Genomic DNA, 10055 nt, shown 5'->3' with positions numbered 1-10055 from the left:
CAGCTCGTCTGCTTGCGAGCATGTGGGGAAGGTCGCGTGATTGAATTTGCTGCTGTCGCTTGATTTACAGAAAACGTATTTAACATACAATGACCGTATTTTCTGCAGCGACCCTGTTTCCTTGGGGGAAAAAAATAAAGAACAAGTCTGAGAAAAGGGGAAATCTGAAAGAGGTTCATAAGGATTTTAGACACACACACACATACACACACTCACTCACTCACTATATATATTGCCAAAAGTATTCTCTCACAACTGACTCTGATTATGTGGGTGGGTAGTGAATACTTTTGGCAATATAGTGTACATACACAGACAGAGAGAGAGTTTATAATTTTGCTTTGGAAAGGAAAGTCTATTCAAATTATATGTAAATATTAAATATTATAATTCAGTTCATAATATAGACTTTATAACTATACAAAAATTATAAATACAAATTACATGTTGATAGCTCTGAAAAGGGTATCTCCTTGGACTCCTTGCTGCCTCACCAGCCATAAAGCTCACCGCATGTCACTGCCTTGGAAAGGCATTCCACAAATGAAACATCAAAACAAACAATTGCACCTGCCATACATGTAGTCTTCAACTTACGACTCTTTGCTTTGCGACAGTTAGAAGTTATGACCTACCTGAAAAAAAGGGACTTAGGAACCAGATCTGAAATACCAATGATTGGGCTCCCCATATGTTCATGTGACCGGAGCTTGACAATACAGCCGCCTTAATGGCAGTTTGCAGTATCTTAAGTCATGTGATCACATTGTATGACATTTTTGCCAAAATGATCACAAAAATCAGAAAATTGTTTTATAACAATAACAATCTATGACCATAAATGGCCAGGCTTATTTCAGTCATAACTCAAGGAGCATCTGCAATGTTCCAGATATGTCGATCTTCAGTCGATCTTCAGTTGCAATCTTCTAATTGGAAAAAAAAGAATTTATATTTAAGTAACTTGCTACCAAATTAAATATTTAAAGAAAACCGCTATGTACTTGGCTTGGAAGCATAGAGATGGTCAGGGCTGCTGTTTTTGACTAATATATTTGTACCTGTTAGAATTTTAGGTGCAACATTCTACAATTTATGATGTCTTTGCATTATATATCAAAGTGTTGAAAGAAATGTCCTTCTGGGTTCAGCTCCAAGTGGGGAAAAAGACACTGGAGACATGGAGGCTGCTTGGAAAGATGGTTTATTGTTGGACAGGGCCACATGGCTTGAGCCCTGAACAGAAAAGGTGATCACATGCTTCAATGTTGGTGGCGAAGAAGAGAAGGGCTGAAGGAGAGGCTTGCTAGGCTTTTTATACCCTGTTTAGTCCCACCTCTCTGTTTCCTGTTCCTGTGTAAAAAATGTATTCTGATTGGTTGTCAGACTCCCATGGGGCCATGCAGGGGCTACTCTCTAGGCTGTGTTTTGAATCCAGGTATGGATGAGTTCTCAGATGCCATGTGGAGAGTTGAGTAAAGTTCCTTAATCCCTTCCCCCTGCAGCTGCAGTGGAGAAGTCTTTATTATGTAAAAGTGGACTAGCTTGGTTAAGGTGACCAGACGTCCCGATTTCAGCGTGACAATCACACTTTATAACAATTTTTCCTGTTTCCCGCTGCGTTTTTAAAAAGTCCTGATTTTCTGGCTTCATGTTGAAAGCCCAGTGGATTTGCTTAAGAAATCCTAACCGGGGCAAGACAAAAGACACTCTGTCTAATCCCTCTCTCTGTCTCAGTACTTTCATTGAAGATATTAAAACGTTAAAGCAAAAAACCGGACCCCCTACACCCCTTTTTACTCACTTTTATAAGAAAAAATGACCAAGCACCATAGAGCTGCAGGAAACAGAACTGCCTAGAGTAGTAGCAACTGTTCCTTCCTGGATTTCCCGGATGGGAGGGGCACGGAGTTTGGAGGTCTGCTTGTGTGGGGGGGAAAAATGGTGTCTTCTATTTTTCTTTGAAAAATATTTCCCTGAGACTATTTCACCATTTTAATTTGCTCATTCTGGGTTGACTTGGAATGTCTGCCTGCTGGTAAGTGACCTGGCTTTTTTTTCTTTTATTTTTTTAATGTATTTTAAAATAATATTTTATTTATTGTGCATAGGTTTTATTAAAATAGTTTTATTCTGTGTGGATTTAAGTTAAGAACTCCCTGTTATTAAACTTTCCTCAATTAATCTCTGAGTAGATTCCCACCAACTTCAAGATCCCAAGGGCACATCTTGGAAGCTACACCTTTGCTTAGTTTATAGATGATGCCTTTCCTTAAATATGAAAATAAATACATTGTTCAAATTTGTACATCTCAATAGAAATGACTCTCAGGGATGTACAACAATCCACTAAAATAATAATATAAAACAGTAATTACAAAAACAGGAGCAACTGTTATGAAAATTATTATTAAAAAATAAAGAATAAAAATGGAGTTATTAAGTATATTAATTGCAGCAACCACAATACAATACCTCGGTCCGTCTTTTCATTAAACTAGACATACCCAATTCCAAGGAATTAAAAGACGCTTGCTCCTGGGGAGGAAAGCTATGGCAAATCTAGACAGCATCCTAAAAAGCAGAGACATAACCCTGCCAACAAAAGTGCATCTAGTCAAGGCTGTGGTTTCCCCATTTGCAATGGATGGCTGTGAAGGTTGGACCAGAAGGAAGGCTGAGTACCAAAGAATGTGAAAATGGTCATCAGTCACTTTTTTCAATGCCATTGTAACTTTGGTCACTATACCACCTTTCTTGCCACAGTTCTTAAGTGAATAACTGCAGCTGATAAGTTAGTAACATAAGTGAATCTGGTTTCCCCATTTGACTTTGTCAAAAGGCAATTATATGACCCCAGGACACTGAAACCATCATAAATACGAATCTGTTGCCAAACATCAAAATTTTGATCGTGTGACCATGAGGATGCTGCAATGGTCGCTAAGTGTGAAAATAGTCGCTAAGTATGAAAAATGGTCATCAGTCACTTTTTTCAATGCCATTGTAACTTTGGTCACTATACCACCTTTCTTGCCACAGTTCTTAAGTGAATAACTGCAGCTGGTATTTTGTATTTTGGATAGAATCTTTTTTTAAATTTAAAAAAAAGCAGGAGGTTGGACTAGATGGCCTCCAAGGTCCAAGATGAGTTGCTTTTTCTGCAGCATCACTCAAGGCTCCCTCCCTTCCTAGAGCTGCATCATAAAAGGGCACCATAACCAGGAAAGGTCACAGCCATCAGGAACCTAACTGCCTGCACAGAGCACCAGCTTGTCTCTCCACCAACAGAAGCTGAGGTGAAGGACAGGAGCTCTCTCTGCCACACAGATCTAGGGCTCAAACCCACGAGAGCTGAGACTGTCTCCAAAATCATTAAGCCACTGAGCCACCTCACTTCCTACAATTCAAATGATCCAAACATATATGAGTTAACAATGTCCAAAGTAGGATTAAAATATGCAAATAACAATTAATAGCTGAAGAAATGGGGAGGGAGGGAGGGAGGGAAAAAAGAAGAATTGCTTCTTGAATACACTTTTTATAAAATTCCACCCTTTTTTGGTTTTTAATTTTTTAAATGACATTATTTAAGGATGTACATGCAATTCTTTTTTATTTTTATTTTGCTTTCATATCTTAGCCAATAATAGATCCCCCCCCCCAAAAAAATCAACAGATGTTGGATTAGATCTTTTTCTTTGATTTTTAGAGAAAGAAAACAGAGTCAAAAAGATTTACTGTTCAGGACTAAAAATAGAAAAATATTACTCATACAATTGATTATTATAGATCAGCTATGGATGTCTGCAATGAATTATGGCTTCAACCTATTGAAATGTGCATGTCTACAAATGCGTATCTCATGTGTTATTCTTTCTTCTATTACTTTTTTCTCCCTTTTATAATTGTATTATTTTCTGTTGGGGTTTGTCTGTTTGTTTATTTATTTATTGCATTCAGTTTTTTAAAAAGCTGTTCAGGCTATCATTGGTCATCTAGATTTTCCTAATTTGGTATTGGCTGGGCATCATTTTTATTGTGAAGTCTCACCACAATGAGTGTGTTTTACATGCTCACAAACTAGCTAAGAAATACAAGCCTAGATTGTTGCATGAACCCAGCCTGTGTAATTAAGATTCAATGTGTGATATGAATTAAATAATGGCATCATTGTGACTCAGTTTATCATATGAGTACAGTTAGTAATAGCTAGTAATATGGAGTGTTTTCATGAAATGCATATTTGATATAAAATCTATGCTATATATTTATGAAGTGGGGAGAATAATCTATTGGTTCAACTTGAGCCGCCATCGATGGCAATGACATCATATTTCAAAAATGCCAAACTCCATATTCACCACGGTCTGATTGTACCACACATGCGGCAGCCACACCTCAATGACTGCCGGTTCCACAAGGCCGCACAAGCCATGACCGAAGGGCAACATCCAAGTGTAGAGGAAGTTTTGCTTCGCTTGGATGTCTTAACAAAGAATGAAAATTGAACCTTTGGAATGTTTTAGATTACAGCCTTTTCAATAACAAGTGATATTTTGAAATGATTTTATTTGTTATTAGAGATGCAGTGAAATTAACACTTAATTTTTTATTTTTTGACAAAGAAAATAAACGTAGAATCAAAAGATTTATTGTTCAGCACCAGAAATGATTCTTAAAAAAATGATTATTAAATTGAATAATTTAAAAAGTTCAGGCTATCGTTGGTCATCCACATTTCTCTAATTTGGTGTGGATTGGACAGCATTTTTATTGTGAGGTCTCACCACAATGTATTGCGTTTGTCCCACAAACTAGCTAATAAACACAAGTCTAGATTGTTGCACCCTCTGTATTTAAGATTCAGTATGTTTTATGGATTAAATGACATCATCATGACTCAGCTTATCATAGGAATACTTTCAATTTAAATATTCAATACACAGATGCTCTCTAAAGGTAATAGATTTTCTGTCACTTATTCTCATCATCCAAAAGGTTCTGCTGTGGACAGAAAAACAGGAAGAAAACTACACCGTTTCACAGTAAATAATGGCCAAGCAACACATTGCACTTTGTATATCACCAGATCAGGCAGAAAATAAAGGGCTGTTGCTGAATTCAGTTTGAATACTGTGTTTGTCTTGAAGGTGCCCCCCCCCCCCCGGAGTAAAAGGCAAGTACAGTATGGTGGAGCAAGTGCCGTACTGTAGTTTACTCTGTTAAGCACAGGAATCTCTCCAATTCTCTCCTCTACACCATTGCCCACTCTAAATTGTGCATATTTCTCCATAGATCTCCCTGCTTTCTTCAGTGGCACTAATTTTTCTATGGCATTTTTCTTGTTAGCTAATCCTCTGATCCCACCAAACTCATCAATGGGATTTTGTACTGACATTGTTACCAATATTGAAAACCAAATAAAACTCTTGATTAGTCTTCATTCAGACCATCACTTTATTTGGCTTTTCCTTTGTGAGGTGATGCTTCATGATGGTACTGAGAGGTAGATGTGCTCACAAAGGGGAAGTAAATAAAATCTCTGGGTGGGCTGAGTGAAAGTTGCTCACTGACGAGTTTTACTCTGTGTGTGGGTTGACTAGTTGTAGCTTAGATCAGATTTTGGCTTTCTTTAACTTTTCAGTCTTTATTTGCTTGCTTATTTGCTTACATATCTTATTTAATCTACTTGTTTACTTATATTACTTTACACACAATATTTATTTATTTACTTATTTCCTTATCTATTTATTATACTTATTTATTATATTTACTTATTTATTATATTTACTTATTTATTTTATTCATTTATTTTATTCATTTATATTTATTACGTTTAATATTTTTAGTTTAGGATTAGTTTAGTTAAGTTCCTGGCATTAGGGATAGAAACGTTCCTTTACTACGCCGGAAGTCTTGCCTTTGAAGTGAGAGATCCTCCATTTTGTTCATTTCTTTACTTGCCAACTTGAATGTGTAACTCTAGGATTAGTTCAGGATTCAAAATTCTATCTACTTCTTTGGCAATTTCTTTAGGGAAATTGTTGAAAAAGTGATGGGCCTCTTGGGCAGAAGCAGCATTGGTTGCCGCTGGTGGGTGACGGGCTCAGGACTGGTCGGGGAAGTGCCCCTTTCTTGGGTCTTTTAAATTTCTAGGGGCTTCAGTATTATTCACCAAAACATCCTGGATGCTCACCAGGGTAGGAAGTTGAGAGCAACTTGTAAAGATTCTGCTGCTTCCTGAGTGGGTGATTATTAGGTCATCCCTCAGTTTTGGATGTAGGATCACTGAGGCAAACCAAGTGCCCTGGGATGTGCCAGGAATATGGTGACAGTCCTGACGGAGGATTTGGGGCTGTTAGGCTCGAAATGAAGAAGCTGAGATTGAATCTAATGTAGTTTGTCAATTTAACTTCACTATACACAACAGTGGAACCAGAACAGTTCATGTAACAATGTCTTCTCTGATAAATGTATAGGAGGAAAGATGGATAGAAGCTGGCTCAGGCTGACTGACTTAATAGCACTTTTATACTGCTGGTTCCATAGGAAGTCTTGACAATTTACAAACAGCTGCATAACATCCATACAAATAGAAATTACAAGGCCCAGAATCACCTTATGCTAAATTAGAGATGGGAGAATCCCAGCTTCAGACCATGTTGTCATCAACATTATTTTAGAGGCCCTGTCAATTGTTTGTACAGCAAGGTTTATCTTGGAAGAAGAGTGCCATTAAAACATCACTTTGACAGCAGAGCAACTAAAGGCAGCTTCAGGTGTCCCTGCAGTTGGCTAGAGGTGAAATTTAGGTGATGTCATGTGGGTTGTTGGTTAACAATGGTTAGTGAGGGTATTCATGCTATAGTTAGAGGGACATGTGGATGAACTAGCTGAACTGATTCACTCCAGCTCTCTAAATAAGATTAGCATATAGGATCCAATGGAACTTTTGTTCCTGTTAATCTAATTTCCATAATTGGGAAATTTTACCATATGTATATTTTTAAAAAATCAAGTGGCTTTTTGTGTCCAGAATATATTTTTTTTCAAATTTTACTTGACTTGCTGTGACCTCAACAGCAAAAGACCATCTGAAGAAAATTTCCCAGAATTATTATTTTCCTCAGATTAGGAAAAAAAATCTGAAATATGACATTTGCCAACCATTGATTTGCGCTTCCACAAAAATTAGTGAAAACATGGATATAGTCACTAGGGGGGTCTCACTCTCTCTATCTCTCCTCATCTCCACTAACTAGGGCAGTGTATCCCATCCACGACCATTTGTGTGGATTTCAACTCCCCGAATTTTCTCACCAGCATGAATTCTAGGAATTGAAGCCCATACATCTTCAGGTGGGCAAGCTTGAGAAACACTGAGCTAGTGAGCTAAATTTGGCTCTAATTATGAGACAGGGTTTTATAAGAAAAAGAAAGATTATGAGGAAATGCTTGGTTTTCTGCCCTAGAAATGTTGCACAATCTTATTGGGCAGAACAGAGGTTGCCTTTCTCCATCTATATTATTGGCCATCTTAGACCAAGCCAAGTCCAAAAACATGAGAGAATTCCTGGAAGCCTGGCACTCTGACAAACTGGCCATCAAGAGGCACATGAACATAACATATACACATTGTGCAAAAAAGACAATCAACAAGCAATTGCACCCAGTGTGACTGTATCCACACTATGATTTATAATACTCAGTAAATTTGCCTCCTCCAGTTGGTTTGTCCTCAAGGTGTTGAAAATGTCTTCTTTTGGCAGGTCTGTTTGCAGAAATACCAAAAATACCAAAGAGACCAAAGTAAGTAACCAACTATTTTGTTTGTGTGAGAACCTGTAGCAGGAGTGGGGATACAATGCAATCCTCCCTCTGCATCATACCTGACCCTTCCTATTTAATGGCCATTCTTGAATCTCAGTGTTCTTGGTGGACTGATATGTCATGTCTTTTGTGAATATTGTTTAATAGCACAAGTGTTTTTCCATTAAAATGCAGAAAAGAAACAGAGAGAAGAACTCTTGTTGAGGTATGAAAGGGAGCTGGAGGAACAAGATCTTCTAATACAAGCTGTAAGTCATTCATTTCCCTTACAATGTTGTTTCAAGCTCCTCTTTTTGTTCATGTATTTATATTGTATTACTGATATTTGCTTCTTATAATTTCCGCATCTTAGTTGGAAGATGAGAACAACTATCTGGGGACAAAAATGACACTGTATATAAAACTAAACAAAGAGCTGGAGAGAAAAATAAAACAAAATCTAGAAAGTAAGTATCATTTTTACTTGACATTTTAATTATTTTTTTTATGTTCTGAGGCATCAATAACTGAGGAGGCAGCAATGCAAGTAAACGTCTATTAACAGGAACCACTATAGACAGAACAGAGAGACAAACCCCGTCTGACAGCTATTTATACTCGTAGCTGTCAGACGGGGAACCAATGGGGGATCTGCTTTTCTCCCTCTGGCCACAGACGTGTCTGGACCAATCAGAGGCATTTCACACAGCGCCATCTGCTGGCCGCATCTGGTGGAACACAACACCCCTTTCCCCTGAAATGAACATGAGCGTAGTCGCAGAGATATCTGGGGCGTCTGCACACGTGCTGTGATCTTCTTTCCAAAGGTGTCGCCGTCGCCGAAGGAGGAGGAGTGCCGGAACCATCGTGCTGCCGTATTGGCAACGAGAGCTGCGCTGGAGGCCCAACCCCGAACATGGCGCCAGATTCCAAAGGTAAGGCAACCGATGAGAATGAAACGGGTGGCACGGACTCGGAGCTAGAATTTCTTGGAGTGTCTGGCTGGCAGGAAGCGTTGGTCCCTGCGCGGCTGGGTGGTTCTTGGGCCTCTCCGAGTTCCGCCGACAGAGTTGGTTTACATCGCCAATGTCTCCCATCGCCGAGGAGGACCCTGTAAGAACAGGGCCCCGTTATCTCAGCAATGTGACCGGGCAACCATTTTGCGTCGCCCGCAAAATTTTGGGCGAAAACCCCCTCCCCCACCAGAAAGGCCCTAGGGGGCTCAGGGGAGTGAAAGGTGCCGGCAGGTCAGATACTCGAGGTTCAGAAAGGGTAGAAAGGCAAATGGAGATCAAATGGCCTTTCTTGCCGCATTTACAGCAGGCAGCGGAGCGGAACCTGCAGGAAGAATGGAGATGCCGGCCTCTGCAGCTGAGGCAAACGCGACCGTTTTTGTGAAACAGGCATTGCAGGCAATCGATGGCCAGGTCCAACTCTGACTTACAAAGGTCAGAGTCTTGCTGGTGATTTACAGCAGAGGCAGGAAATTGCAGGGTCGTAGGCTGAGGAAAATGGCGGAGGTCAGGCGTGGACTGGTCTGCCATCTTGGATGCGCAGGCTTCATCCACGGCAATCTTGAGGGTCAGCACACAGAGCTGACGGCTCTGAGGATGCAGCTGTGGAGGTTGAGATCTCTGAGGCCGTAGATGAACTGCTCGAGCAGGGCCTCATCGAGATCTGTGAATTTGCAGTTTATGGCAGCAGCCCTGAGCGCAGCCACATAGTGGCTGATGGATTGTCCCTCAGCTTGGATACAGCGGCGGAAAAAAGTGGGACGGAGCTGGCTTGTAGTGGGTTTTAAGTTTAGCTAAGAGGAGATCCCACAGCATAGTGTGGACCGGAGTAGGCAAAGACAGCGCCCTAGCAGTAGCAAATATCTCGGGACCACAGTAATTCAAAAAAATGCCCCATTTCCTGTCAAGAGATAGGCTGGTGAGATCATGGGCTAAAAGAAAGCATTCGAAGCGTTCAAGGAACGCGTCCCATGATTCAGCCTCAGGGCGGAAAGGAGAGAAAATTGTAGCAGTAGCCATAGGTGGCACTTGGTGGGGATCCATTTCGCCAGTCCTCATCGCCAGTTTTATGTTTTGAGGCATCAATAACTGAGGAGGCAGCAATGCAAGTAAACAGGAACCACTATAGACAGAACAGAGAGACAAACCCCGTCTTATAGCTATTTATACTTGTAGCTGTCAGACGGGGAACAAATGGGAGATTTGTTTTTTTCCCGCCGGCCGGTAGGC

Source organism: Thamnophis elegans, chromosome 3 (assembly GCF_009769535.1).
Source record: "Thamnophis elegans isolate rThaEle1 chromosome 3, rThaEle1.pri, whole genome shotgun sequence".
NCBI classification, from domain to species: domain Eukaryota; kingdom Metazoa; phylum Chordata; class Lepidosauria; order Squamata; family Colubridae; genus Thamnophis; species Thamnophis elegans.
The sequence above is the reverse complement of the archived record's forward strand: the minus strand, read 5'-3'. Positions refer to the sequence as shown.